Source organism: Sapajus apella, unplaced genomic scaffold (assembly GCF_009761245.1).
Source record: "Sapajus apella isolate SASKATOON/1434 unplaced genomic scaffold, GSC_monkey_1.0 scaffold38, whole genome shotgun sequence".
NCBI lineage: Eukaryota > Metazoa > Chordata > Mammalia > Primates > Cebidae > Sapajus > Sapajus apella.
The window spans coordinates 19,241,233-19,267,534 of NW_022436978.1; the positions used below are offsets into that span (position 1 = coordinate 19,241,233).

The window sequence follows — 26,302 nt, forward strand, 5'->3', positions numbered from 1 at the left end:
TGCCTCCCCTCTGCTACATGCAATCTACCACCCCAGTGAAGCTGCTGCATCCAGCTCCAGCCAGAGCAAGATCTACCGTCTTGTAAAACATCATTTTAGAGTTCAGCCCACCTGCCAAGTCTTGAACAACCACTAGGAGCCATGGTTCTTACACCACAGGTTGGTCAAGAATAGAGTCCGGGCAATGAAGTGAGTTACAAATTGATGATGCTACTCTGGGAAATCCAGGATATGAATCTACCTAAGTCTGGAGGAAACTTGCTAGCCAAGGCCAAAGTTGACTGTTTGGGGACCCAAATGATAAGACCCCAGAACTTTATCTATCTGTCAGTAAAACCCAAACTATTCTTACTGGCATATAGTTAATGCCAGACAAGCACAAGCCAATGCCGTTTGACAAGTGTTGTAGAATGTTTCTCCAGAGTAAGTTGTTTTACAGGGATCCAAGAAGTTCCAGAGCACTGCAGAACAGTTGTATGAGCAATGGTTAACATGATCTTCCACTTCTCCCACTCTTTGATTTCAATAAAATCTGGAGGCTTGTTATAACAAGCAGTATTATCAGCCTTGTAATTACTCTTTTTTTTTCTTTTTTAGACAGAGTCTTACTCTGCCGCCAGGCTGGAGTGCAGTGGCGCGATCTCAGCTCACTGCTTCCTCCACCTCCTGGGTTTAAGCGATTCTTCTGCCTCAGCCTCCTGAGTAGCTGGGACTACAGGCACGCGCCACCACGCCCACCTAATTTTTGTAATTTTAGTAGAGACGGGGTTCACCATGTTGGCCAGGATGGTCTTGATCTCTTGACCTTGTGATCTGCCCGCCTCTGCCTCCCAAAATGCTGGGATTACGGGCATGAGCCACCGTGTCCGGCCTATAATTGCTTTTTTAAATTTAGTGTTACCTTGTGTGCCAGACTCTATGCCAAGTCCTCTATAAACATTATCTAATTTAATCCTATCAATCTTTGTAAAAAGCTCATAAATTGTCCACAAAGTCACAGGCAGGTTCATTAGACCCTAGCTTTGCAAATTTGGGTGAATGTTTTCATGTTTTGCAAAAATCAGACCACTTTTCTTTCTTCCTTCTTTCTTTCTTTCTCTTTCTTTCTTTCTTTTCTTTCTCTCTCTCCTCTCTCTCTCTTTCTCTTAAGAAGGAATCTTGCTCTGTCTCCCAGGTGCAGTGGTGTGATCTTGGCTCATGGCAACCTTTGCCTCCTGGGTTCAAGGAATTCTCCTGCCTCAGCATCCCACGAAGCTGAGATTACAGATGTGACCACCATGCCCAGCTAATTTTTTGTATTTTTAGTAGAGATGAAGTTTCACTATGTTGGTCAGGCTGGTCTCGAACTCCTGACCTCACATGATCTGCCTGCCTCAGCTTCCCAAAGTGCTGGGATCACAGACGTGAGCCACTGCACCTAGCCCAAACCACTTTTCTTATTTTAAAATTGGTTATTTATTCTAGCCTTTGCTCTGAGGAATAAGTTGAGTACTAGAATGAACATCATATTCCTGTTTTTGTTGACTATTGAAGACCTGGGCCTTGCTAACCCTCTGTCTGGCTGAAAGACAACTGATCTTTGACAAAGCAAATAAAAACATAAAGTGGGGAAAGGACACCCTATTCAATAAATGGTGCTGGGATAATTGGCAAGCCACAAGTAGAAGAATGAAACTGAATCCTCACCTCTCGCCCTACGCAAAAATAAACTTAAGTTGGATCAGGGACTTAAATTTAAGACCTGAAACCATAAAAATTCTAGAAAATAAAACTGGAAAAACCCTTCTAGACATTGACTCAGGCAAAGACTTCATGACCAAGAACCTAAAAGCAAATGCGACAAAAGCTAAAATAAATAGATTGGACTTAATTCAACTAAAAGCTTCTGCACAGCAAAAGAATCGATCAGCAGAGCAAACAGACAACCTACAGAATAGAGAAAATGTTCGCAATCTATACATCCAACAAAGGACTAATATCCAAAATCTATGAGGAACTCAAACAAATCAGCAAGAAACACAATCCCATCAAAAACTGGGCTAAGGACATAAATAGACAGTTCTCAAAAGAACATATACAAGTGACCAACAAGCATATGAAAAAATGCTCAGCATCACTAATTATCAGGAAAATGCAAATCAAAACCACAATGTGATACCATCTTACTCCTGCAAGAATGGCCATAATCGAAAAATCAAAAAACAATAGATGTCAGTGTGGATGTGGTGAAAAGGGAACACTTCTACATTGTTGGTGGGAAGGTAAACTAGTACAAGCACTATGGAAAACAGTGTGGGGATTCCTTAAAGAACTAAAAGTAGAACTACCATTTGATCCAGCAATCCCACTACTGGGTATCTACCCAGAGGAAAAGAAGTCATTATATGAAAAAGACACTTGCACATGCAGGTTTATAGCAGCACAATTTGCCATTACAAAATTATGGAACCAGTCCAAATGCCCATCAATCAGCGAGTGGATAAATAAAATTATATATATACACATACACACACACACACACACACACACACACACATATACACACACACAAACATATGTGTATGTATATACATGCTGTATATATATACATGATAGGTATAATATATATATAATGTATATATATACATGGCGTGTATTTTATACACACACACACACGCATATATATAAATATAAAATACACAACAAGCATTACTCAGCCATAAAAAGGAACGAAATAATGGCATTTGCGGCAACCTGGATGGAGTTGGAGACCATTATTCTAAGTGAAGTAACTCAGGAATGGAAAATCAAACATCATATGTTCTCACTTATAAGTGGGAGCTAAGCTATGAGGATGCAAAGGCGTAAGAATGATACGATGGACTCTGGGGACTGGGTGGCAGAAAGTGGGAGGGGTGAAGAGTAATAATAAAACACAATGGGTATAGTGTTCACTGCCTGAGTGATAGATGCACCAAAATCTCAGAAATCACCAGTAAAGAACTTATTTGTGTAACCGAACACCACCTGTTTCCCAATAACCTACTGAAATTTAAAAAAACAATGAAGTGTAGCTGAAAGAACAAAGCTTATGGCAAGGGGGAGAGATCCGGTTCAAAAAGGCAAGCGGATCGAAGTGCTAATGATAAACAATGATTTGTTACTTTACTATAGCAATCACAATAATTAAAATTCTTAATCTCTCAAAGATAAAGCCTGAAGTGAACTAAGGCATGTGACATAATCATCTTTGTCATGGAGTGACTTTCAAAAAGCAAGCAAAACTATTTTTTGAAAACTTTGCAAATACTTAAAAATACTTACAAACAACAGATGGTTCTCATTTGGATAACACATTATTTCTGGCATTCTTACTTCATCTAAGAGCCTGATGACATTCTTCAAACTAACTCTTAGGCAACCACCTCATCAGGTCATGGGGTTGGGGGTCCCTGGTGGTGAGAATGTGAGCACTGGGTACCAGTCTTCTGCCCCCAGAAACGGCCTCTTGAATCCATCTCTCTCTCAGATGCCAGCCAATAAAGAGGGCAACCTGGGCGGTATCCACGTTTAGGACGGTTAAGGTACCTCCCAAATGGCGTTTTAAACTGCCCACTGCCCTGTGTCAACAAACGGGACTTGTTAAGGATCTGTATTTGCCAGACTGCTGTGGTCTACGCGTCTTTTTAGACCTTTTTAGGTCTACAACCCAAACTTGCAAACATTTTTATCTGCCTCTTGCTTTTCCTCCCATTTAAACCGATCGTATGGAGTTTTACCGCCAGACTGAAATGAGGAAAGTGGCGCTGATCTTCCGATAGGGATGTCGTCGGTTCTCTGTGTTGTGCAGAGACTCCTGACTGCCAGGGATGTTAGGCAGATAGAGCTAAAATGACGTCTGATGGCGGCCGATTCAGCAGCAGGGAGGGGAGGCCGAAGGCTGACAGAGGTTCCCACAGCACTCACAGGACTGCGCCTGCGGCCCGGTCTTGGCGCGCAGCAAGCAGCGGTGTGCGCATGCGCAGGCGGAAGCCCGCGGCGAGGCGGCGGAAACCGAGCGAGCGCGAGGTGACAAAGTCAACACGCCAGCCTGCCAAAATCTGCAGCCTGAAAGGGACGCGTCTTCCACCACACATAGGAAGGTACCATTCCCGTTCAAATGTTTATCTGGGCTTGGATTCTGAGAAGACTTATTCCTCTGTTAGGCTTAGGCACTTCCCCATTCCTTTCTCTCCCTTTTTAAGGTTATATGAGGATTTCCTTGTCACTTGTCTGAGGCACTGATGCTGTATTCATTGAGGTGGTAGCCGAAGCCTGAAAACAGAATTCAGGGACACATGAATTAAAGGCTGTGAAAGTTTACACTGTTAAACCAACTCAAGTCATAAAGTATACCCTCATTCATCATTCTGAAAGATTATGTTTAAACTAAAGTCGTAGGATACCTCCTTTAAACCACTGATTTCTCAATTGAAAAGTAATCAAGGACAAGCCTTTTTTCCTTTAAAATTAAATTCTTTAAAAGAAAATTAGCATTTTGGGTGCATTGGCTCATGCCTGTAATCCCGGCACTTTGGGATGCCAAGGCAGAAGGATTACTTCAGCCAAGGAATTCAAGACCAGCCCGGGAAACATAGTGAGACTGTGTCCGCAAAAGATACAAAAATTAGCCAGGCATGGTGATGTGCACCTGTGGTCCCAGCTACTCAGAAGATGGGAAGATTGCTTGAGCCAGGGGGGGTCAGGCTGCACTGAGCCATCATCGCATCACCGAACCCCAGCCTGCGTGATACAGCAAGACCCTGAAAAAAAGAAAAAAAGAAGGAAAGAAGGAAAGGAAGGAAGGAAGGAAAGGAGGGAAGGACGGAAGGAAAGGAAGGAAGGAAAAGAAAAGAATATTAGCATTTAAGATACATGTTATGGCATGAGAAAGCTACAACTACATTATAGTTGTAGGAATCATTCATGAATGAACTATTCACAGAAACAGAATTGATGCAAGCACAAGCTTTTAGGTAAAAATATGAAATGACCCTTTTGTGGGTATTTTTACTGGCCAAATGGATCAATAAAATGTGTGTAGTGCCTACCAGATACCACACACTCTCTCATAAACATTAATTATTTAATCCTTATAGTAAGTCTATGATGAAGATATTATTTCCAGCTTATAGGTAGGAATACTGAGGTCAAAAGATTTGTCAAAATTGCACCATCAAGTAAGTGCTAGAGAATGAAATCAGATTTTTGACTAAAAATTTGATATGCTTTTCACGACACTGTGGTATCTCTAAAGCATGAATAGTAAGCATTTCAATGAGAATTAATTTAAATTTGTGCTTTCCCATATCCCACTACAGATATGTTCCTCAGCTTTGAGGATTTTATTGCCTTATAGAGAAGGCATGTTCTAATAAAGAAGGCTGCCTTAAATCCTTTTTAAAAACAAAGTAGCATATACATAAGGAAAGAAAAATTGAGGAAGAAAATTTAAAGCCTATTGTCTCAAAATGAAATGATATTAAATATTATCTGTGGATCATTAGAATGCTAGAGAAAGTTCCCAAAATGATACCCTGAATGAAATATTTTAAAGTATCATTAAGACTCTTAATCCAAAGAACTTTGGAGAGACTCTGTCCTTTTACTTTTCTTTAATATATGCCCTTGAAAAATTTATGCCCACGCAATAAATGTTGACAAGAACACGTTGGCTTTGCAGTTATGGTTTGCTATAAAATTAAAGGTAAGTTCTAATGAGTTATGCAGAAGTATGACCTCATAACTAGGCAGGTAATGATACGGTCAATGCCAAAACACAGTCCTCAGTGAGAGCTGAAGCTTGAAGTTTGACATTTTATTTCTTTATTCCATATGTTTATTTTTTGGATTTCTTAAAGACTATTAGAGGAAGTAAATTAATATCCTTAAATATTCATTGGCTCAATATCATACTGAAAGCAAAAGCTGGAAGCATTCCCTTTGAAAACCAGCACAAGACAAGGATGCCCTCTCTCACCACTCCTATTCAACAGTGTTGGAAGTTCTGGCCAGGGCAATCCGGCAAGAGAAAAAAAAAAGTATTCAAACAGGAAGAAAGGAAGTCAAATTATATCTGTTTGTAGATGACATGATTGCATATTTAGAAAACCCCTTTGCCTCAGCCCAAAATCTCCTTAAGCTGATAAATAAATTCAGCAAAGTCTCAGGATACAAAATCAATGAGCAAAAATCACAAGCATTCGTATACACCAATAATAGGCAAACAGAGAGCGAAATCATGAGTGAACTCCCATTCACAATTGCTACAAAGAGAATAAAATACCTAGAAATACAACTTACAAGGGATGTGAAGGATCTCCTTAAAGAAAACTATAAATCACTGTTCAAGGAAATGAGAGAGGACACAAACAAATGCAAAAACATGAAAATGGTTAGGAAGAATCTATATCATAAAAATGGCCATACCGCCCAAAGTAATTTACAGATTCAATGCTATCCCCATGAAGCTACCATTGACTTTCTTCACAGAATTAGAAAAACCTACTTCAAATTTTATATGGAACCAAAAAAAAGAGCCTGTATAGCCAAGACAATCCTAAGCAAAAAGAACAAAACTGGAGGCATCACACTACCTGACTTCAAACTATACTAAAAGGCTACAGTAACCAAAACAGCATGGTACTGGTACCAAAACAGAGATGTAGACCAATGGAACAGAACAGAGGGCTCAGAAATAACACCACACTTCTACCACTTCTGCAACCATCTGATCTTTGACAAGCCTGACAAAAATAAGCAATGGGGAAAAGATACCCTATTTAAAGAATGGTGTTGGGAAAACTAGCTGGCCATTATGCAGAAAACTGAAACTGGACCCCTTCCTTACACCTTATGCAAAAATTAATTCAAAATGGATTAAAGATGTAAACTTAAGACCTAAAACCATAAAAACCCTAGAAGAAAACCTAGGCAATACCATTCAGGACATAGGCATAAGTGAAGACTTCATGACTAAAACACCAAAAGCAATGTCAACAAAAGCCAAAATTGACAAATGGGATCTAATTAAATTTTGCACAGCAAAAGCAACTATCATCACAATGAACAGGCAACCTACAGAATGGAAGGAAATTGTTGCAATCTATCCATCTGACAAAGGGCTAATATCCAAAATATACAAGGAATTTAAACAAATTTACAAGAAAGAAACAACCCCATCAAAAAGTGGGAAAAGCATATGAACAGACACTTTTCAAAAGAAGATATATATGCAGCCAACAAACTTAGGAAAAAAAGCTCATCATCACCGGTTATTAGAAAAATGCAAGTCAAAACCACAATGAGATACCAGCTCAGGCCAGTTAGAATGGTTATCACGAAAAAGTCAGGAAACAGCAGAGCTGGAGAGGATGTGGAGGAATCGGAACACTTTTATACTGTTGGTGGGAGTGTAAATTAATTCAACCATTGTGGAAGACAGTGTGGCAATTCCTCAAGGATCTAGAACTAGAAATACAATTTGACCCAGCAATCCCACACAGGGTAAGTATCCAAAGGAGCATAAATCATTCTACTATAAAGACACATGCACACTTATGTTTGTTGCATCACTATTCACAATAGCAAAGACTTGGAACAAACCCAAATGCCCATCAATGTTAGATTGGTTAAAGAAAATGTGGCACATATACAACATGGAATACTATACAGCCATAAAAAAGAATGAGTTCATGTCGTTTGCAGGGACATGGATGAAGCTGGTAACCATCTTTCTCAGCAAACTAACACAGGAACAGAAAACCAAACACCACATGTTCTCACTCATAAGTTGAACAATGAGAACATATGGGCACAGGAAGAGGAACATCACATACTAGGGCCTTTTGAGGGGTGTGGGAGGCAAGGGGAGGGATAGCATTAGGAGAAATGCCTAATGTAAATGACAGGTTGATGGGTGCAGCAAACCACCATGGCACATGTATACCTATGTAACACACCTGCACGTTCTGCACATGTATCCCAGAACTTAAAGTATAATTTTAGATTAAAAATTAGATAAAAGCAATAGCCATTTATGCTCCACTCGTGTTTGATTTTCTTTGAACGTTGTGAATAAGAAGGAGAATGTTCTACCCTGTCAACAATAACAATCTGCGTGTCACGTGTGGGTGGACATGAGCACACTCAAAAAGAGTAACTTGAAATAATCAGTGTTTTCTGGAATATGAGTTGAGGCAGATTTATTTGGGCTTATAGAGAAAATATATCCATGAAAGAAATTTCGTTATAGGTACTGGCAAAGCAAAATGTGATGCCTGCATTATGAAATTTTAAACGTATATTTCAGAAGGTAAACAGCTTAAATCAAGGCTAACACAAAACAAATCTATTCCTTGATGAGTTTAGTTCCTCAGCTGTCTCATTGCCCAGGTTCTTAAACCCTCCTACTGATTTCATAGTCTGTGTGTATCAGGTTTAGTCATTTATCTAGTGAAGCAGTTATCATATTCCACTATTCCGTGGGTAATCATGACATAAGCAGTTAGCACTTTTCATCTTCAAAGCTCTTAACAGCAGTTAATTAATATAAACAACCCCCTTAGGAGACAAATTAATCATACTATAACAGTTCCCATTTTTCCAGTTGAGAAGCTGAGGTAAAGAGGCTAAGTAATTGGCCCAAAGCCATTGAGAAAACAATATCCGAAGACCGTGGTGGCTTGAGGAGTTCTGAGATCTCTAACTTTTATAATAAAAGGTTTGCTGTTTTTATTAGTCTCTCATGCATCATATACAGTGTCATTCAACCAGCAGCTTTCTCCAGATGGTGTAGTGGGAAACGTGATTGTTCTGCTGCCTATACTAAGAGGGTCAGGTTGATTCTTCATGATAGCAATGTAGCTGGTCACAAAGAAGTTAAAAATGTGTCATCACCAAATCAGGTCTTTAAATAGAATTTTACCTTCTGTTTCCTTAATCCCAACAAATCAGTCCACAGATCTCTATTGCCAAATCTATATTTGATGACAAACGTCAAGCACCAGAAATCAAATACAAATGAATGTGAAAATATAACCATTGATCATTTGCTCATCCCACCAAATGCCTGAAATTGTGTGAAATTTAGAGTGGCTTACCTCAACCCCCTAGATTGACATTGTTTTGATCAAATCACACTCTGTAATATTCCTAAGTAATACAACCATGAGCCACATAATGATTCTGTTAACAAGAGACAACAAACAGTGGTCCCACAAGATTATAATTGAGCTGAGAATTCCTATCACCCAGTGACATTACAGCTGCCTCGACATCACAGTGCAATGCGTAATCCACGTGTTTGCAGTAATGTTGGTGTGAACAAACCTACTGTGCTACCAGTCATACAAATGTAAAGCACATACACTTTTGTTCAGTAAAAACCACGAAGTTATTGGCTTATATCTTTACTATGCTATACTTTTAATCATTATTTTAGAGTGTACTCCTTATTTTTAAAACATTAACTTTAAAACAGTTGCAATTAATCATTCAAAAGGTATTCCAGAAGAAGACATTACCATGGAAGACAACAGCTTCATACATATTATTGCCTCTGAAAACCTTCCCAGTGGGACAAGATGTGGAGGTGGAAGACAGTGATATTGATGGTCCTGACCTGACGTAGACTGGGGCTAATGTGTGTGTCTGTGTCTTCGTGTTTAATAAAAAAACTTAAGTTAAAAAATATAAAAATTGTAAAAATATTTTAAAATCTTATAGAATAAGGGTATAAAGAACATTTTTATACAGTTGTACAATGTTTGTGTTTTAAGCTAAATGTTATTAAAAGAGTAGGAAATTTTTTTTAATTAAGAAGTTTATAAAGTAAAAACGTTAAATTTATTAACTTTCTATATAAATTTAGTGTAGCCTAAGTATACAGTATTTATAAAGTGTACAATAGTGTACAGTAATGTCCTAGGCCTTCACATTTACTTACCACTCACTTACTTTCTCATCCAGAGCAATTTCCAGTCCTGCAAACGTCATTCATGGTAAGTGCCCCATACAGGAGCACCATTTTTTATTTTCATACCATATTTTTACTGTATTTTTTCCGTGTTTAGATACACAAATACTTACCATTGCTTTACAATGGTCTGTAATATTCAGTATACTAACGTGCTGTATGTGTTTGGAGCCTAGGAGCGATAGACTCTACCACGTACATAGCCCAGATATGCATCAGGCTACACATAAGTACATCTTTGCGTAAGTACACTTTGTGAGGTTTGCACAATGATGAAATAGCCTAAGGACACATTTCTCAGAATGTATGCCTATCATGAATTGATGCATGACTGTATATAATTAATTCAGGATAGTCAATGTCTTATTTAATGATGTAGCATGGGACTAGTAAATGGGTTAACTAGGCTATATACCCTTTCTCTTGGTACACACTGACACACAAAATTGAAATCTACTACTTTCAATTTTTCCTTCTAAAATAAAATCTTAACAATATCCCAAGCTGTTCTTGAGCAAATGAAACAAAATCTATATGGAAATTTATTGACAAGGTATAAAAGAAACTTTGGGAATTGTCACATCCAAATTACTAAAACTTTCTCCCGTATTTGACAGTCATGGCTGTTTTCTAGTTGCTGATCCGAGTGAAATTGTGTGATTTTGCTTTATGCATCAATTTGATTTTTAGGCAGAATCATGGTCCTCTTCGCCTTCCTTGCTTTGGAAAATAGGAGATGGATACTGGGATCTCATTTTAAATTAAAAAGAACAAAATAAACTTTTTTTTCAAAACATTTTATTCTAAAAATAAACACTATACCCAAATTTATTAGCACCTAAAAATCTTGAAACAAAGTTTTAAAGAAATAAAACATCTTTAAATTCATCCTAGGGAAACTGGGTGAAAGATAAATGAGAACACTGTGCTAGTTTTGCAACATGTCTGTGAATCTAAAATTATTCCAATATAAAGCATTTATTTTTCAAAAGGGCAATATAAAAAATGAGTGTGAGAGACTAAAAAATGGCCTACAAAAAGATATCCACAGCTTAAACCCTGGAACCTGTGAATGTTACTTTATTTGACATAAGGAAAAGAAAAAAGAAACAGGATGAAGAGGCTATGAAGGCGTGGTTCAGTTAATTCTATAAAGGGATTATGATAAGTAAAACAGACAGCCTCACAGCTCTGTGGCCTAGCTGTCCTTAACTCTGGACCTCCTGGGTAGATTTTAGGGAAATAGAGTGAAATGAGAAGATTATTGTCTGGGTAGGCCCTAAATGCACTTACAAATATTATTATAAGAAGGGGTGTCATCATTCATTCCATGTCGCTACAACAGAGTATATAAGACTGGGTAATTTATAATAAACAGAAATTTATTTTTTATTGTTCTGGAGGCCGAGAAGTCCAAGATCAAGGATCTGGCAGCAGGTGAGGGTCTTGTTGCATCAGCCCGTGGCAGAGGATGGAAGTGCAAGAGGGCAAGAAAGAGCCATCCATCAAATTTATAGCCTCAAGCTCTTTCATAACTAGCTTCTTTCCATTCATGAGGATGGAACACTCATAATCTAAACACCTCCCTTTAAGGCTCCACCGTCCAACACTGTTAAATTGGAGATTACATTTCAAACACATGCCTTTGGGTGGATACATTCAGGTCATAGCAAAGGGGCAACTGGATTTTGTATACACAGAGAAGAAATTGATGTGAATATGGAGCAGAGACGTGTTTGAAGATGCTAGCCTTGAGACTGAAGTAATGTGGCTACAATCCAAGGGATGCTGGTAGCTACAGAGGATGGAGGAGGCAAGGAACAGAGTCACCTGTGGAGCCTCCAGAGGAAGTGTGGCCCTACTGACGCCTTGATTTCTGTTCAGTGATACTGAGTTCCACTTCTGGCTTCCAGAACTGTGAGAGAATAAATTTCTGTTGTTTTAAGCCATCAAGTTTGTGGTAATTTGTTACAGGAAGTGAATATAATTGGCAAATAATATTTTAAAAGTCAACCAAGGAAGAATAATAATAAATAGCCAGTAAGCATAGGAGAGATGCTCGATGTTAGTAATAATTAAAATAATTGTCAATAAAGCAATTAGTTAACTTGTTCATTACCTATCAGATCGGAAAATTAAAGAGGTTGAGAATGTAGAAAGTTATCTAATGCAGTTTTCACTAAAGTTATTAGAGTACTCAATTAACTATCGCTGTAGACTGCCCAAGGTCTTATCATCATTTCAAAACTCAAGGAGTGAGTAAATAATTAGCATTTGAGTTTTGACAACTGTTTAACACTTTACAAAAATGTTTTATTATGTGAAATTTTTAATGTCTAAAAAATAGAGAATGCTCATGGTCAATCTAATATTTATGACCCTTCCTAGCTTCCCTAATCATTCCTTAAATATATATATATTACATTTTATATAACATATAATTTGTATATACCATATATTTATATGTAATGTGTGTGTGTGACTGGTGTTTCATACTTCAATGAAATTTCTTTTCTTCAACTTACATTTTTCCAGAACTAGGAATTTTATGCCAGAAAGTTTTCAGAAATAAAAGCAAGAGAGGCTAGGCATGGTGGCTCACACCTGTAACCCCAGCATTTTGGGAGGCCAAGGTAGACAGATCACTTGAGGTAAGGAGTTCAAGACCAGCCTGGCCAACATAGTGAATCCCTATGTCTACTAAAAACACTAAAATTAGCCGGGTGTAGTGGCATGCCCCTGTAGTCCTAGCTACTCAGTAGGCTGAGGTAGGAGAATTGCTTAACCCAGGAGACAGATGTTGCAGTGAGCTGAGATTGGGCCACTGCACGCCAGCCTGGGAAACAAAGTGAGACTCTGTGTCACAAACAAAACAAAACAAGACAAGAGAGAAGACTTTCTTCTAAAGAGCAAAAGATTTAAAAAATCTGATGCCCTTATACTGTACGCCAAAAAGTGATGTATCTGTTAAAGTGCGTATGGCAGACAGTGTGTGTGAGTATATCCTACATTGTCCCTCTTGGATCTCAATCTATCAATACCCTCTTCTTGTCTTCAGCCTCTCCTTTACCTCTTTGCTACTCTTACAAATATATTTAAGTTGCTTCCAATGCCCGCCTGCCAAAAACCAAAAGCAGAAAACCTCTTCTGATTCCACAGCTCCTCTAGGCATCAAACTCTTTTCTTCCTTAACAACCAAACTTCTTGAATAAATAGACGACATTTTTCTTTATCTTTTCACTTCCCATTTGCTTTGCAACTCATAGCAATTAGAGCAAAAACATTTACCTGAAACCACGCTCGCTGAGGAGTATTCAACAGGTGATGGGATCATGATAGTAAGCACAACAGACCTGGCCCTGGCCCTCACAGCTCTGAGGTCTGGCTGCCTCCGGTCCTTATCTCCTGGGTAGCTAAGAAGTCCCTTCCCACTTGTCCTTTATTGTCCCCTTCTACCCACTCAACTCAGCTCCTGCGAGGTTTAAGGTGAGCCATTCCTGATTTAAATGATGAAAAACATGGACCTTATACTTTTCTACCTGATGCCAAATCTGTGTGTAGCAGGTCAGCAAGATAAAATCGGCAGATGACTCTTTCCAGCTATATTTATGACTGATGTGAAATTGACCCTTTAGAACTCTGTGGTGGCTCCTAACATCACCAGAACTGCGTGTGTCATCTTTATTTATGTTCCAGGCACAGTCAGAGCCTTGGTTTCTTAACAAGTTACTTAAACATTCAAGAAGGACTAATTTCTTGACAGACCTGAGTTTTCAAGCTCTAAGAGGAAGAGGGAGCAAAAATCTAAGTGAAATAAAACTACATTGAGTTTCTGTAAAGGGAATTTTTTTTTTTTACTTAAAATAAACTATAAATGTCTAGTCTGTTTTCAATAAAAAAATTTTAAATAACTAAAGGACTTGATTAGCTAATTGAAAAAGATTGCTGAGGAATTAAATGATAATGCACTGTCATACTTTCAGTGTTTTGCATAACTGGCAAGAGATGAATTTGCAAGTGGAAAAGATGGATGAAAAGGTGAATCTCTTTTTTAAAGCAAACACTTGGGTATTTGAAATTCATCAATAATGGCAAATAAGAAAATGTCTTCATAGAGAAATGCTAACCAGAAAATTAGCACATGAAATATTATATAGACACTCTTACCATGACACATGTGCACACACACACACACACACACACACACACAAATGCATGCTCTCTTAAAAAAAACCACCAGTCTTGGGGAGCAAAAACTATTGCTAGAGAATATAACTTCTATTATGTTGGTGCAAAAGTAACTGCCATTAAAGTATGGCAAAAATCGCAATTACTTTTGTACCAGCCTAATATTTTAATAATAACTAAGCTATTGTTTTAGCTGTTTGCTTCAGAAGTTAATATATGTAAAAGAATACAATTATTGACATTGTTTACAGTAAAATGATTTTTTTAGATGAGAGGATTATGTACATGTACTTGAGGTGGAGAGACAGAAGAAATTAGAAGAAGGGATTTAATCATTCACCTCAAACAGAACAGGCCAAAAGATCTTATAAGCTCAGTGAGAGAAGGAATCATGTGTGTTTTGTCTACTACAATGCCCTCAGTGATTAGGAAATGTGTAAATGAAGAAACTCCTATTCCCCATATCACCCAGTACCCACAGGGCCAGAGGAGAGATAGTGAGGGCCAGAAACGGAACAGTGAAGATGGAAATAATATGGTTTGGCTCTGTGTCCCCTCCCAAATCTTGTCTTGGATCGTTCTCCCATAATTCCCATGTGTTGTGGGAGAGACTGGTGGGAGATAATCTGAATCATGGAGTGGTTTCCCCCACGCTGTTTTCGTGGTAGTGAATACGTCTCACAAGATCGGACAGTTTTATCAGGGGTTTCCACTTTTGCATCTTCCTCATTTTTTTTGCCGCCACCATGTAAGAGGTGCCTTTCACCTCCTGCCATTGATTCTGAGGCCTCCCCAGGCATGAGGAGCTGAAAGTCCAATTAAACCTTTTTTTCTTCCCCGTCTCAGGTATATCTTTATCAGCAATGTAAAAACTAACACAGAAATGAAGAGAGAAGATTGGTTTGAGTAATACTGTTGCCAACTAGTCTCAGTTTAGTGGTGCCATGTTGTTGGGCGAATGTGAAAACGTGGAGCCAACAAGAGTAGCCTATTCTCTTACGAAGTATAGATGTGAAGAAAAGGAATGGAAAGGGATGAGGTGATGGCTGGAGGAGGCTGCTGGATCAAGAAGGAACTTTATGTGTTTGTTTAGAGAGAAGATGGAGTAAGCAAAGGGCAAAGATGAGAAAACAATTTCTGAGGAAGCAGCTGGCCCTACCCATACACTAACATGGTGGCTTAGAGGCCACATGGTGAAGTTGGAAGACCAATGGAAGGATAATCAAAGGCCCTTACGCTAGCCCTGCCGTAGGTCCACCTACTTGTCCACCTACTGAGCTAACTTGGGTAGGCCACTTGAGCTCTCCAAACCTCAACTTTATCACCTGTGAAATAAAGAGATGGGAAAATATGTGTGTTTTGCATCAAAAAGTAATCAAGAGGAAAGGGGCGTAAAGGAGACACAGCATAGGAAGACACAACGCAGTGTTACAATGCATTTGACGGAAGCTCGTTGTGAAATAGCACCAATGGCTGTGCCCCTAGAGTCAGCTAGCAATTTCCAAGCCCAACAGAACTGCAGACCCAACCCGTTTAGTAGCACCATTATTCGCTTCATCATTGTCCTTTTCTGCACTGACTTGGCTGAGCAGGCCGCTATGGGAACTCTGTTTTCTAAGCAGAAAGAACAAGCTGAGTTGTGCTATTGGTCCTTTTGTATCAAGATTTAGCAATCAGCACATTAATAAAGTCTTGAAGATTAGTATCAGTTTGAAAGGCAAAATCCACACAAAACAATTAATTAAAAGCATTAAAACAAATGTATTGCTGAGGATGGAATTGGATCCAGGAGGCAAAATGGGTTAAAAAAATTTTTTTAAGGAATGCTCTAATTGAAAACCGACAGCGGCAGGACACAGTATAGTTAAAACAGTATCTTATCAGAAAATTAGCAAAATGTAATTTTTATTGGGTTTTACAGATGTTATTTTTAACCACATCAAAAATCCCACCTCGTGGCTATTGGCACAAATTGTCATAATTACTATAATTTGAAGTCTGAGCGATGGAATGGCTGTTGAGATAGTTATCTCATCCTCAGGCTAAGTCTGCATTAGTTGAGCAGCCAGGAGAAGGAGCTCATGTTTTTGTACTTGGTCTGGACTTCATTTGTGTCCTTTATCCAATCTCATTCTTACGAATATTGAAGAATAATTTTTTTCCACCTGAAACACTGGAGAAAATCAGGAGGTTAATATTAAGAGTGTTGAGGTCACCTTTAATTAACATACCAATCACCTCACCTCCAATCTGTGAGCAAAGTGTTGCATTTTGTTCTATTTTTACATTTCCTAGTGAACTCTATCATATTTAATGCATATACTAAATTCTGGGCATAATATCTTCAACTACCTACATGAGGATGGTTGATGATGCCAAGCTAAGAAAAAGAAGCTTTTAATATTTCTGATATCCAATTTAACATCTTTCCATTGCCACTGGGAACATAACTAAACATGTCTGAAGCAAATCTAACTTATAAATAAGAACACAACATCAGAAAATGTCTCAGAAGAAATTCTGTGGATTACTTATACTCACAGGTTCACAGTGACATCAAATGATAAAAACAGTTATGGTGGTGCTATCATTTAGATTTGGGGATATAGAGGGCCCAGCTAAGAGGCTCTAGGAATTTTCAGCCAAGATGAAGAGGGAAGTCTCAATAATAAAATATGTGTAATCAGACTTATGGACACAATTTCAAACAACAAAAAAGTAAAAATTAACAGACTAGGCCGGGTGCGGTGGCTCATGCCTGTCATCCAAGCACTTTGGGAGGCCAAGGTGGGCGGATCACAAGGTCGGGAGTTTGAGACCAGCCTGGCCAACATGGTAAAACCCCATACCTACTAAAAATACAAACAAAACAAAACAAAACAAACAAACAAAAAACAGATGTGGTGGCTTGTGCCTGTAATCCTAGCTACTGGCTGAGTCAGGAGAATTGCTTGAACCCAGGAGCTGGAGGTTGCAGTGAGCTGAGATCATATCCCTGTACTCCAGCCTAAGTGACAGAGCAAGACTCTGTCTTGGAAAAAAAAAAAAAAATTACAGACTAATTTAATGATCACTCAAAGCTGAGTGATGTCATTGTCACTTTATGCCATAGAGAAATTTCAAAATGTTTTCTTTCAAATTCTTAGCCACCATTTAACTAAAGTATTGTATGAAGAAGGGACATGGATTAAATTCACACATTCAAAAGATATTATGTGCTCATACTGTTACAGAAATGCATGAGAAGTGGTGCTCCCAGTAGAATAACACAGACAGGAATAATATAGACAGCAAACATACAAAATAATTATGTAATAGAATGCCAGGTAGTGTACATGTTTTGGAGAAACGTCAAACAGGGTCGGGAAATGGGGAGTGATGGCAGGTTAAATAAGAACGCCCTCTCAAATGAGGTGATATGGAGCAGAGACCTAAAAGAAACAATGGAAAAATTCAAGGAGATACACGGGGAAAGGGAATTCCAGACAGAAGAGACAACACGTGCGAAAATGCTGAGGTAGAAACATGGCAGGAGCTTAGTGAACAAGGACAGAGGGGTAGGGGAGAAGGCAAGGCAAGCAGGCAGGCTACATTATGTGGGCCTTCCATATACCATGGTAGGGACTTAGGTCTTATTCTGAGTGTGGCTGGGAGCTCAGAGGGTTTTGGGCAGTGGAGTGATACAATCTGACTAATGTTATAAAAAGTTGATTCTGCTGCTGGATAGAGGATAGCGGTGAAGGCCATGAGAACAGTGACAAGGCCGTTACAAGAACTGTTCAAGCCAACTAGATAGTGGCTTGAACCTGCACGATGGGAGTGAAGGGAGTGAACACTGGTCAGATGCAGGATGTATGCTGGATGTGGTACCAATAGGACTTGCCAATGAACTGGATGTAAGAAATGAGAAAGAGAGGAATCTTAAATGGCTCCTCGGCTTCTGGCCTGAGAAAATCAATAAATGTATTGATCTTCATTGGAACGGGAAGACTTGAAGTAGTATGGGTTTTAGATGTTGGTATGGAAATCAAGAATTATGTTCCAGCTCTCTTAAGATTTCCTGGCCACAGACTGTGAGATGCCCATTAGACATTCAAATGGAGATGACAAATAGGATATTGAATATATGGGTCTGAATGCAGAGGAGAGGTTGGACCAGAGTTATAAAGTTGGAAGCCATCAGGTCATACATATCATTGCAAGCCTGAGGCTGGATGCACTCACCTGGACTGAGGATGGATAGAAAGGAGAATCCAAGCGGGGATTGGAAACCCAGGAGAATTTCTCAAACGTAACTGAAAGAGATTACTTGACCTCTATAGGGCCTTTTAAACACTACAACAAATAATTAAACAGGCTGGCTTTGAAGAGACAAGAGGGATAACCAGGGATTCGGAGTGGACCATAATCTAAATATGCTAAATACTTACCTTATTATTGGTATTACTTTTATTTTTACACAAAGCCAAATACTGAATAAATGAATATATAGTGTCAGGTTTTGAGGAACTTTTACAGTAAATACTAACTAAGCCTTCTTGTGATGCAGATGGCCAATGGATCACATTTGAGAAATGCTGCTCTAACGTGCATCTTGGAAAGGAGCAACAATTAAGGGAAAAACATAAATTCTAGAGCAGCCACCAATTCTTTCAAGGGATGCACTGTGTCAGTAAGTGAAGAACCTGTGTCTTCACTCGAAATTGTGCAGCAAAAAAAGAGACAGAAATGACTGTAGAAATTTAGGTTAGCTACCAGAAAGAAGCATGTCCTAAATAAAGAAGTCATGTGATGCTAAAAGACTAAGAAGAGTCTTGGAAAAATCTAAAGGAAATGGATGAAGAATCTTACCCTAAAGTAATTTAAAGTAAAACATTTTACAGAGTTACTTGAAATAAATTTAATACTTGTACATGCTCTGGATTTTGCTTGCTAAGTTAAAATTATATTTCTAGAGGGGTTTTTTTTTAGACACAAAACAAATTTTGAGTCATTTGAAATGGGAATCAATTATTGTAATACCTCAATCTTCTAGAAAGCAGCTTTCTGGGAAGATTAAATACTCAGTTTAGACATTCAGAATGTAATTAAATCTAGAGTTCTCTAATGACACCAGCCAAAAAGATGTCATAAGATGTGTTGGGATGAGTTGGCTTATGTCCTGGGGAAAAAAAGGATGGTGATTGCTCTGAAAACCAACAATTGCCAAAACTAAAGAGAAAAGAGAAGAGGTGAGGACCGTCGTTGGAAATGGAAGAAAGTCGAAGGTCAATTAAAGAACGGAGGGGGCAGATACCCTAATGTTTGGAGTCAATTAAAAGAACCCCAAACCATTCTGCAACAGCTCTAGAAATCTAATACCAGGAACTCACCTCATTCTAGAAACTTGTTAAACCGAAAACAAACCCTAGGCAGCTCAGCCATGAGACGAACAGCAGTGAGATGAATAGATATACAGTTGGAGTGTGTACTGGACCATAATAATAAATCTAAGTGATCAAACTTTGATTATTATTTTTAAATAAACTTTATTTAAAGGAAAATGTAAGTTCTATTTTCAAATAGCTTCTAGTACGTGGTGAAACTCTATCTACTGTATATGAGACGTGGCATAAGGCACTGGAAGTATTAATGTATGAGACAGTTCCAACTTTCAGTGATTTAGGAGGGTGAGGGAGAAGGAAGGAGGCTGATAAGGACAGATGAGTAGAACAGGAGCTTACAATACAAAACGGTGTGGGGGTACAAAGAAAGGGAGCATAACCTCTAGCCAGGGCTGGTAGAGAGAATAGGGAAGGATTTTCAAAAAAGGCAATGTTGACTTGAGGTTTGGATGATAAATAGTGCTCAAGATGAAAATGATTTAAAGATTTGAACTTCAGCTTTTTGGAAATAATCCATTTTTTGAAATACTTGATTTCCCCAATTGCACTAAATAACTGAGGCATCATTCTATATAAATCAATTCAAGTGAACATCTGGCAGTTCTTATTGTCATAGCAAAGTTTAGAATACTGAATCAACTTTGAAAATTAATCAGGTATCTACAGCAGACAGGTAATCCACATATTAGAAATATGTTTTTATTCAATATGGAGTAGAGCAAAATGCTTTCAGCTTAGGAAAAGATTCTATGGAAACAAATTATCCTGCAGGGTTACTATGAGTTGGATTCCAGTTGGGCAATATTCGGGCAACAAAAGGTATGTTTCATGTTTTCATATTCAGTTCCTAACAGAACTATGAACAAAAATAAAAAGAAATCTAAACTTTCTCAAATCTCAGAGGTATTCTGTTTTTCATTCTCTAATATAATTTATTTTGCCAGTTTCGCTAAGGAAGATTGACTGGCTGCCACTTTTTAACCTGGTTTACATGTGCTCAGAAACAAATAACACAAAGGAATTTTTCAATAAAATATGACTAATGAATTAAAAAGTGCTATTCAGTGCCTAGTGAACATTTTATATTATAAGCCCTTTTTCTTCACTCAGATATTCCCCAGAACAAAACCCCCAAAAAGAATTTCATTGCAGAAGCATGAAATATGATAACTAATAAGAACAATTATAATCATTTCCTTAGCATACAGCAACTATGAATGGCACATGAATAGCTCCAATATATTCATTTAATATTACTGATAATTAACGTGTGCACTAAATTAGAATTGCCTTTATCAGCCAGAGTTGTAAAGCGCCACAAAAGCTTAGAGATTACTAGAGGAGCTGATACCTGGATGAAGAATATACCCAGCCTGCTGATAATGGAGGAGTGTATGGACTTTTAATTCCAGAAATAAATAGAATGTTCTCAAACATTGGACTTCATCAAAATTTAGCTGAATTAATTAGTAAACAAATACTGCATGTTGCCTACATCCTTTTATTCCCTGCAGTAGCGAAATACCTTTTCTTATTTGCATCTGCTGGATATAGAATTGTCCTAATTTTGAAGTTTCAGCAAGCCCCTCAAAATGCATGGGGAGTAATTTTTATAGTGATTTTTACACAGTTACATCAAGCAGTAAAATGATTTGTTCAAGACACTTCTTTGACTTTCTCCCATATATCAGAAAAATAATTTTTTTAGTTTAGAAATATGTGCAAAAAAAAAAAAAGCGTTGCCCCACAAGTCTCTTACGCTCAAAATAATGTTAATTCAGAACATTTCTGAAATAAAATAAAATTGGCTGAAACTGACCAATTTGTGATACGTCTGAAAGAAGCAAATGTATTCGAAACAACGTAGACATCAAGAACGCCAACACTTGGAGTATTAGAATATGTGGCTTGTGGTAGGTGCTTCAATAAACGTTTGTGGAGTAAAGAAAATTCATTGAAACTTTTTTTGAGTGAACCTTGAATGAAGAGGTAAAACTAAGTGTTCTGAATAGTCATTACTTTTTTTTTGAAGTAAAATAATATTTCGTATGTTTGCAACCTTAACACCTCAAAACCCCACATACATACTTATTTCCCTTCCTTTGACACTCTCTTAATCTGAGCCATCATTACCTCACACCTTGTTGACTGAAACAGTCAAAACAGGTCTCCTGTCCCATTTGCTCCCCAGTATTCTCACCCATTTCCCATTCTATACGCTGAGTGACTTTTATAAAACATTTTCCACGTCCCCTCATTCCCTCAAGGTAAAAACTAACGCATTCAAGACACTTCACAGTGTGGCCAGAGCTCATCTCTCCAACCTCTTTCATCTCTGTGACTCAACCAGTAGCACTTGGTGCTCCCGCCATATTCAACTTTGCGCAGTGTTTCTACATGCCATGCTTTCACCCCAGGACCCTTGCACATGCTGTTTCCGGTCGGAAAGCTTTGCTCTCTCTACACTCTCGGTATTCTGTCCTTAAATCTGCCTGACCCCTACTTGTCTTGAAGGTTTTAGTTGAGATACTCTTACTTCAGGAGCCTTCCCGAACTGGACCTTCACCTCTTTCAAGACTACATTAATCCTGTATCACTCTGTGCTTTTATTTAGCTGATAATCAATAATTTGGGTTATGGGGTATTACCTCCTAGTACATTCCTTGAGCTCCAACAACTGACATAATGCCTGGTACATCATAATCATTCAATAAATATCCTGTGAATAATTACTGTCTTGAAAAATGCAGTAGTCTTCTTTGGTGTAGTTAATATAATAATTTGTATTATAAATGACAATATAGTTAAAAGAGAACCATAGCAAAAGTTCAGAGGCTTAAATCTTCATCCTTGCCCTTTTATTAACTGTAAATAATTTCTCTGGACCCCTATTTCATCTGCAAGCTAGGCATATGCCCTGTCCCTTCTACCTTCCCAAAGAATCCAGAGCTCTCAAGTAAGCGAAAGTGCTTTGGAGAACATCAGGCACCAGTCACGCGAGATACTACGGTCGTTATCGTCACCATTCCTAAACACCTAAATTGCCATTTTGCTTTGTCATACTCCTGCTCAAAAGCTCCCAGGGTCCCCACCCTCCTGCTCTCCACTCACCCACTGCACCCTCACCAGACTTCTGTCATCAACAGTATGTTCCCAAAGCACAGCTTTGTGAATTGGTGACCAATATCACGGACATTTCTGTGTTTTACTCTAGGTTTTACCTGCCTGTCAGCAACTCCGGGGGAATGTATCCTTGCCTCTTGGATTATGGGCTCAGGGCTCCAGATACGAAGCCTGGCTGTATTCTCCTAGTCAACAGACATGGTCCATGGGCCTCCCAAAGCCACAGCTAAGCCGGTGCCATCAGAGTGAACCTCAGGATAGCCGCAGAGAATGCTCACCTACTGGGCCAACCAGACAGCAACAGGCTGTTGCCGGCAGTCATTTTGCAGCAATAAGTAAAGCCTCATTAGAGAAAGTCAACACACGGATGGCAAGCAGACATGGAACTATCTCATCCTTGGGGGCACACTTGAGCTGCTGGTGCGTGCCCCCTGGGGCTAGCGCTACTCAACATTAGCTGGTAATCAGGGGGATGCAGTTCCACATGTGATACTGAATGTGGCATCTTCGAGTTTCTCCTAGAAAATGGATTTTAAAAGTTTTTTTCTTCCTTATAACAATTCTTGAAAAAATTAAAATTTAAATCCATAATCTACTCATGCTTACAGAGAAAAGAGGTAAAATTTATTTAAAAACAAGTGTTGAAATCTTTGTAAGTAAAGGTTTTATTGATTCAAAGTATTATTGTAAGAATAATCATCATTGATTTGACTATTTGCTTTACCTCTAGTTCAGCTGCAGGTCTGCAATGTGATTAAAATATCAAGTTAATGCACAGAAAAATGTCTTATTTTCTACAAAATCAGTATCCAATGGGGGAAAAAAGTCCATGTGACCCAGGAAACAGAACCTTGAGAAGCATTTTATTGTTAAAATTCCAGCCTAGCTTTTCTATCTGAATCTTTCAGAAATGTTTTTGGTTCTATGGTTTTGGTAAGATCCAGGTTAACACAAGCTTGTCAGAATTGCTTTCTTCAGAAGTAAGCAGTTAGATCAGGAAATAAACCACAAAAATTCCTTAATTGCTAGTCATCTAAGCAAGGTCTTATACTTTGGCTGGAAAAAAAAATACACCAAAGGAAAGAAATACCTAGCAATCTTTTTCTGAGTATTTTTTTTTCACACGAGCTAAGAAAAACAGCATAGCCTTAGTCAAAAGAATAGAAAGGAGAAAGCTCTTCAAACCTTTCTTTCTAGGTAGAATTAGCCATTTAAGCTTTGTCCACATTAGCACTAAGCTGGCAAGTCTGGAGTGTCTTCCCTAACATTACTTTGCCAATGTGTTTATTTAATATTAATCCTGTGTGTTTTAGAAATTGGTCTGAACTGAGATATATAGGAATGACCTCCAAAAAGACTAAACCATGTGCTAGGAGTACCTTAAACTATTTGTCATAGTAATTTATTTAGTATTTGTATAAGGTTTATAATGAACATATGCTTCCCATTTGCAGAATGTCAACATATTGTTAGATGGTTGACCATGGACCATTGCTCATGTGCTCCAGGTATGGACATAGCTTGTCTAATCTCCAATCGCTGGCAGGGTAAGTGTTTTAGAAAAGCTTAAATAAGTCGTTTGTGTTTACTGACTTCATGGTTCAGACACAATTGATCAGCAGAATCAATTGATTAGCAAATAGAAACTAAAAGTGACAGTAATAAAGTTACTAGTTATCAGTTATAACAGGCCACTATCATGCTAGGAAGGTTAAAAATGTATACATTCTGCTTCTCACAACCACTCTGCAAAGTAAGTTTTATTAAATCTATGTTACAGAAGAGGAAACTGAGGATGGGAGAGGTTATGGGACTTTTCAAAATATTAGGGTTTGAATTAGAATAACCCTGCACAGCAGGAATAATATAGCTCTGTCTTCTGGTACGGTCGCCATGCAGAATTCAACTTGCCATTTCTCTGCTTGCCAGGGCTTATTTCTTTGTTTTACTTTTTAAAAGTGTATAATAATGTGCATTTAGATGCATAGAAATATTAGCATAGTAATTCAATATTAGCATAGAATTTGAAATTAGCACAGAATTTCAAGTGTAACTCTCATAAAATTGTTGATGAATCTGAGACTTGCAGAAGATAGAGTCTTCCAGGATAAAGTCCAGTTGTTGAATACACGACCGTAAACGAGGCACAGAGGAGGTGACCACGTCCCCTCGCCAGCTCCAGAGCTTACCAGCCCCGAAGGTGAAGTTTGAGTGGCTGGAGAAGCTCATGGGAATCCTCTGGCCTCTACACCTGCTTCTCTGAGCTGCAACATGCCACCTGGCCACAGATACTCTAAGACAGTAGTTGGTGATTGATTTCTAAGTCTATGAAGCATTAATTCTGCAGGTTGTGCATAATCGTCCTGCTTAGAGTGTGGTCCCAGGGTTTTGGTTGCATTAGAGGCAGTCAAGGCCTTGACTTTCTTCTCCAGTTAAGGTTGGCTGCTGGAGGGTAACTATGCGAGGAGGTTTGCAAAGCCCTTATTTTAAGGCATTATCTTCTCCTACATAGTATTAACCACTCTGAGAGCAGCAGGCATGGACACGGATACTTTTGAAGGGTTAGGATATCAGCATCTTTCAGCTGCTTTCCTATTTCCTCAAATTCCTTAGGAACGGAGCATTTGCCGTTCCGTATGACCACATCTACTCTCACTTGGAGGATCATCAATAGGCAAGTGTCAACCAGCTCCAGAGGAAGCCTCTTTTGCAGCTCAGAGAATTTCCCCACCTCTGTTCCAATGCCAGGCAAGACTTTTACTGCAAACGCTTCAGTATCATTTCTAATAAAGATAGCTTCCTCACTGGATATCTCCAACATGCATACAATCAGTTGTATTTCAACACCCTTCTTCAAAGGGCATTTGGTGTTTGAGCTCTAGTATATTAAAGGGAAACATGTCTGTAAGAAACCATGTATAGATAAATGTTACGCAATTTTCTAACAGAGAGGCCCAGGAGATGTGAGTTTATTTTCTAAAACTTTTCAATCAAGTCAATGGAAAACTGAAAACTCCAAGCTCTCTGCTGTCATGGTAATTTTCACTGTTAAGGGATTGTAGCATGTTTGAAATAAGAGGAATCTCAGCAATCCTGCAGTTCATCAGCTTGGACACCAGACTAACAGAGGCCTGGGTGTCCACCTCTGCCCCACTTCGAGGGTAGGGAAAGAGGCAGGGTACCCCGAGGCCTTGGCAGGACCCTCCACCCTGCTTTTATTTAATTTATGTATTGGGATTCCGAATTGGGTTAATTGACTTAAAGGGCTTTTGCTGCCTCAGGAAAAGACTTAGAAAAATTTGATTTTTACCAATGATCAGCATGATACACTAATTTCACAAATGTAGCAACTGGGTCATAGGAAGAAGAGGTGACTTGCTCCAAAGTCTCCTCACTAATAAATGACAAAAGATTTTTACTTCCTATGTTACTCCATCTACCTGACAATGTGATCAGTCAATTCTGCCAACAAGATACCTTTCTGAGTATCTCACTCTTAAGCTACCTCCAGCTTCATGGAAATCACAGGCCATGTTCCATATTTCGATATGAAGCTTAAAGGCCTTAGGACATCCCAAAGGCAACCTCTCCGGCTTTGGAGGCTTGCAGTATT

The 26,302-nt window shown here is 38.6% G+C and overlaps 1 long non-coding RNA gene across 1 annotated transcript; it reads left to right on the forward strand.

The window, feature by feature from the left end:
• The first annotated feature begins 2,725 nt into the window (after positions 1-2,725).
• Positions 2,726-19,862, forward strand: LOC116564976. Its single transcript, XR_004275191.1, has 3 exons — positions 2,726-2,875; positions 17,736-17,739; positions 19,851-19,862. It is a non-coding gene; the product is annotated as an uncharacterized LOC116564976 (long non-coding RNA).
• The last annotated feature ends 6,440 nt before the right edge of the window (positions 19,863-26,302 follow it).